We start from the raw sequence: 6,000 nt of genomic DNA, 5'->3' as shown, positions 1-6,000 counted from the left end.
TCTGCGGTAAGGAATTCCACAGATTAACCACTCTCTGAGTGAAGAGGTTTCTCCTCATCTCGGTCCTAAATGGCTTACCACTTATTCTTAGACTGTGACCCCTGGTTCTGGCACTCCGCAGCAATGGGAACATTCTTCCTGCCTCTAACCTGTCCAATCCCATCAGAATTTTATATATTTCTATGAGATCCCCTCTTATTCTTCTAAACTCCAGTGGATACAAGCCCAGTGATCCAGTCTCTCCTCATATGTCAATCCTGCCATCCTGGGAATCAGTCTGGTGAACCTTCGCTGTACTCCCTCAATAGCAAGAATGTCCTTCCTCAGATTAGGGGGCTAAAATTGAACACAATATTCCAGGTGTTATGATGATAGATTGAGTAGACTGGGTCTTTACTCGTTGGAGTTCAGAAGGATGAGGGGTGATCTTTTCGAAACATTTAAAATAATGAAAGGGATAGACAAGATAGAGGCGGAGAGGTTGTTTCCACTGGTCGGGGAGACTAGAACTAGGGGGCACAGCCTCAAAATACGGGGGAGCCAATTTAAAACCGAGTTGAGAAGGAATTTCTTCTCCCAGAGGGTTGTGAATCTGTGGAATTCTCTGCCCAAGGAAGCAGTTGAGGCTAGCTCATTGAATGTATTCAAGTCACAGATAGATAGATTTTTAACCAATAAGGGAATTAAGGGTTACGGGGAGCGGGCGGGTAAGTGGGGCTGAATCCACGGCCAGATCAGCCATGATCTTGTTAAATGGCGGAGCAGGCTCGAGGGGCTAGATGGCCTACTCCTGTTCCTAATTCTTATGTTCTTATGTTCTTATGTAATAGTAAGAAAGGACATTAGCCTGGATGATGTGGAATCTGTATGGGTGGAGCTGTGGGATACCAAAGGGCAGAAAATGCTAGTGGAAGTTCTGCACAGACCACCAAATAGTAGTAGTGAGGTTGGGGATAGCATCAAACAAGAAATTAGGGATGCGTGCAATAAAGGTACAGCAGTTATCATGGGCAATTTTAATCTACATATAGATTGAGCGAACTAAACTGGTAGCAATACGGTGGAGGAGGATTTCCTGGAGAGTATTCGGGATGGTTTTCTGGACCAATATGTCGAGGAACCAACTGGAGGGCTGGCCATCCTAGACTGGGTGATGTCTAATGAGAAAGGACTAATTAGAAATCTTGTTGTGCGAGGCCCTTTGGGGAAGAGTGACCCTAACATGGTAGAATTCTTTATTAAGATGGAGAGTGACAGTTAATTCAGAGACTAGGGTCCTGAACTTAAGGAAATGTATGAAACGTGAATTGGCTAGAATAAACTGGCAAATGATACTTAAAGGGTTGACGGTGGATAGGCAATGGCAAACATTTAAAGATCACATTGATGAACTGCAACAATTGTACATCCCTGTCTGGAGTAAAAATAAAATGGGGAAGGTGGCTCAACCGTGGCTAACAAGGGAAATTAAGGATAGTGATAAATCCAAGGAAGAGGCATATAAATTGGCCAGAAAAAAGCAGCAAGCCTGAGGACTGGGAGAAATTTAGAAGTCAGCAGAGCAGGACAAAGTGTTTAATTAGGAGGGGGGAAATAGAGTATGCGAGGAAGCTTGCCGGGAACATAAAAACTGACGGCAAAAGCTTCTATAGATATGTGAAGAGAAAAAGATTAGTGAAGACGAACATTGGTCTTTTGCAGTCAGATTCAGGTGAATTTAGGTGCAGTTCATCCATGTGATCTTTAAATTCAGGGAACAAAGAAATGGCAGACCAGTTGAACAAATACTTTGGTTCTGACTTCACGAAGGAAGACACAAATAACCTTCCGGAAGTACTCGGGGACCGAGGGTCTAGTGAGAAGGAGGAACTGAAGGATATCCTTATTAGGCGGGAAATTGTGTTCGGGAAATTGATGGGATTGAAGGTCAATAAATCCCCGGGGCCTGATAGTCTGCATCCCAGAGTACTTAGGGAAGTGGCCCGAGAAATAGTGGATGCATTGGTGATCATTTTCCAATAGTCTATCGACTCTGGATCCGTTCCTATGGACTGGAGGATAGCTAATGTAACAGCACTTTTTAAAAAAGGAGGGAGAGAAAACGGGTAATTACAGACCAGTTAGCCTGACATCAGTAGTGGGGAAAGTGTTGGAATCAATTATTAAAGATGAAGTAACAGCGCATTTGGAAAGCAGTGACAGGATCGGTCCAAGTCAGCATGGATTTATAAAAGGAAAATCATGCTTGACAAATCTTCTGGAATTTTTTGAGGATGTAACTAGTAGAATGGACATGGGAGAACCAGTGGATGTGGTGTCTTTGGATTTTCAAAAGGCTTTTGACAAGGTTCCACATATTGGTGTGCAAAATTAAAGCACATGGTATTGGGGGTAATGTACTGATGTGGATAGAGAACTGGCTGGCAGACAGGAAGCAGCGAGTCGGGATAAACGGGTCCTTTTCAGAATGGCAGGCAGTGACTACTGAGGTGCCGCAGGGCTCAGTGCTGGGACCCCAGCTATTTACAATATACATTAATGATTTGGATGAAGGACTTGAGTGTAATATATCCAAGTTTGCAGATGACACTAAACTGGGTGGTGTTGTGAGCTGTGAGGAGGACGCTAAAAGGCTGCAGGTGACTTGGACAGGTTAGGTGGGTGGGCAAATGCATGGCAGATGCAGTATAATGTAGATAACTGTGAGATTATTCACTTTGGTGGCAAAAACAGGAAGACAGAATATTATCTCAATGGTGACAGATTAGAAAAAGGGGAGGTGCAACGAGACCTGGGTGTCATGGTACATCAATCATTGAAGGTTGGCATGCAGATACAGCAGGCAGTGAAGAAGGCAAATGGCATGTTAGCCTTCATAGCTAAAGGATTTGAATATAGCACCAGGGAGGTTTTACTGCAGTTGTACAGGGCCTCATAACATCCGGAATCAGCCTTGTGAATCGTCTCTGTACCCCCTCCAAAGCTAATATATCCTTCCTTAAGTAAGGTGACCAAAACTGCACACAGTAATCCAGGTGCGGCCTCACCAATACCCTATACAGTTGCAGCAGGACCTCCCTGCTTTTGTACTCCATCCCTCTTGCAATGAAGGCCAACATTCCATTTGCCTTCCTGATTGCCTGCTGCACCTGCAAACTAACTTTTTTTGGGATTCATGCACAAGGATCCTGGGGGAAAGTCTGGCGACCGGGGAGATGCCCCTCTCTTGGCGCAGGGCAGTCATCGTCCTGCTGCCTAAGAAGGGCGATCTCCGCCTCCTTAAGAACTGGCGCCCGGTCTCCCTCCTCAGCACGGACTACAAAATCTTCGCCAGGGCGATGTCTGCTCGCCTTGGTGCCGTGCTGGACCACATGATCCACCCCGACCAGTCATACACAGTCCCGGGCCGGACAATCCACGATAACATCCATCTGGTCCGGGACCTCATCCATTGTTCCCAGGAGGCTGGTCTGTCGGTCGCCTTCCTATCCCTCGACCAAGAGAAGGCGTTCGACAGGGTGGATCACGACTATCTGCTCGGAACTCTGCGCGCTTTCGGGTTCGGGACGCATTTCGTCGCCCGGATCCGACTTTTGTACGCCGCCGCGGAGTGTCTGATTAAGGTTAACGGGTCCTTGACGGCGCCCCTTCGCTTTAGGAGAGGGGTGCGCCAGGGATGCCCCATGTCCGGCCAGTTATACGCCGTTTGCGTGGAGCCTTTCCTGCGCCTCTTGCGGACGAGGTTGACGGGACTGGCTCTGCAAGGGCCGGGCGTGGAGGTCGTCCTCTCGGCTTACGCCGATGACGTGCTTCTCGCGATAGAGGATCCCGCTGACCTGCGGAGGATGCGTGAGTGCCAGGAGATTTACTCGGCCGCGTCCTCCGCCAGGATCAACTGGGAGAAATGTTCCGGACTCCTGGTGGGTCAGTGGCGGTGGACTCCCTGCCGGAGGAGCTCAGGCCTTTTGCCTGGAGCACGACCCATCTCCTCTATCTGGGAGTCTACCTTAGCCCCGACGAGGGAGCCTGGCCGGCGAACTGGCAGGAGCTGGAGGCCAAGGTCGCCGCTCGCCTAGGGCGCTGGACAGGACTGCTCCGAGTGCTGTCCTACAGGGGTCGAGCGCTAGTCATAAACCAGCTGGTGGCCGCAATGCTGTGGTACCGGCTGGTCACTTTGACCCCTCCCCCTGCGTTTGTCGCCAAGATACAGAAGAAGCTGGTGGACTTCTTCTGGAACAACAGGAAGCACTGGGTCTCTGCTGCGGTCTTGAGTCTCCCGCTTGAGGAGGGCGGTCAGTCGTTGGTGTGCGTCAGCGCCCAGCTCGCGACTTTCCGTCTTCAGACCCTGCAGAGATACCTTTACGTCGAGCCCCCTCCTAGGTGGTGTGCTCTGGCGAGGTATTTCTTCCGCCAGCAGCTCGACCTCAATTATGACACGCAGCTCCTGTTTGTGAACTTGGGGGGTGCCAGGACCGCCCTCCGGGAGCTGCCTGTCTTTTACAGAGAACTCATCAGGGTCTGGAACAAAGTCTCCACCAAGCGCAGCTCTCCGCCGGCTGGAGTGGCGGCCGTCCTGCAGGAACCGCTGCTCGGGAATCCGTACCTCCACGGCCGAGGTTTTATGTGGCGGTCGGAAGAGAGGGCTGTGGCTGGTGAGGTGACCAGGGTCAGGGACCTGCTCGATGGCGGAGGAGCGGGCTGGATGGCGCCAGACACGCTGGCGCGGCGCCTAAATTCTGCCAACGTCCGCCACGCGGCCGATGCCATCGAGTCGCTAAAAACAGCTCTGGGCCCTGACTCCGTTAGGTGTATCGAGGAGGCTCAAGCACGTGGGGAGATCCCGTCCGAACTGACCCCCGTCCGGACGGAATTCCTCATCGGCGCCAAACCCCGGAACCTCCCTCGGGGGCCGGCGCCTCACAACTTGAGCCGCCTCGGGGAAATCCCCTCCGTGCCTTTCAGTTCCGCGCGGAGGGGTTTCCTGTACGGGCTGCTCCTGCACACCCTCAACTTTGCCATCCTCGCCGGCCGTCCGGACACGCCATGGCGTACCATCTTGCCGTCCGGAGGAGGCGGGGGTCCCCGATGGAGGGCACTCTACGCAGGGGTCCTCCCACTATTCATCGGGGACTTGGCCTGGAGGGTGGTGCACGGAGCAGTGCCGTGCAACAAATTTTTAAGCCGGTTCACGGACTCCCAGGCCGCCTGCAATTTCTGCGGTCTGGAGGAGTCCGTGTTCCATGTTTTTATTGAGTGCACAAGGTTGCAGCCCCTGTTCCATTATTTGAAGGGGCTGCTCCTGAAATTCTGGCTGCACTTCAGTCCCACACTCCTGATCTTTGGGCACCCTGTGCGGAGGGGAGCGGGTAGGTCCGAAGGCCTCCTCGTAGGACTGCTCCTGGGCACGGCCAAGGGTGCCATCAGCCGGTCCAGGCAGCGAGTGGTCGAGGGGGTCGTTCAACCTGACTGCCTGCCTCTCTTCCGCTCTTACATCCGGTCCAGGGTGTCCTTGGAGATGGAGCACGCGGTGTCCACCGGTACGCTCGCGGCCTTCCGCGAGAGGTGGGCACCGGAGGGACTGGAGTGCATCATCACGCCCGGCAACCAAATTTTAATTTGATTTTACGTTTTTTAAGTTTAATTTGTCTTAATTGCCGGTGCTTTTAGTGTCCCCCTTCCCTTTTATAGGGGGCACTGGGGAAAATTGTGATTTTAGTGCCCAAAAAAAAAAAACAAACAAAAAAAAAAGAAAAACAAAAAAAAAAGGGGGGGGGGGGAAAAAAAGGGCCTTGTAAATGTCTGGAGTGTCACCCAGGTCGGGTGGCACCATTTAATGTTTTTATGTTTTGCAGGTAAACTCAAAAGAGTTTCATGCACAAGGACCCCCAGGTCCCTCTGCACCGCAGCATGTTGTAATTTCTCCCCATTCAAATAATATTCCCTTTTACTGTTTTTTTTTCCCAAGGTGGATGACCTCACACTTTCCAACATTGTATTCCA

The sequence above is a fragment of the Pristiophorus japonicus genome, chromosome 2 (genome assembly GCF_044704955.1).
Source record: "Pristiophorus japonicus isolate sPriJap1 chromosome 2, sPriJap1.hap1, whole genome shotgun sequence".
NCBI classification, from domain to species: Eukaryota; Metazoa; Chordata; class Chondrichthyes; family Pristiophoridae; genus Pristiophorus; species Pristiophorus japonicus.
This window is presented reverse-complemented; position numbering follows the sequence as displayed.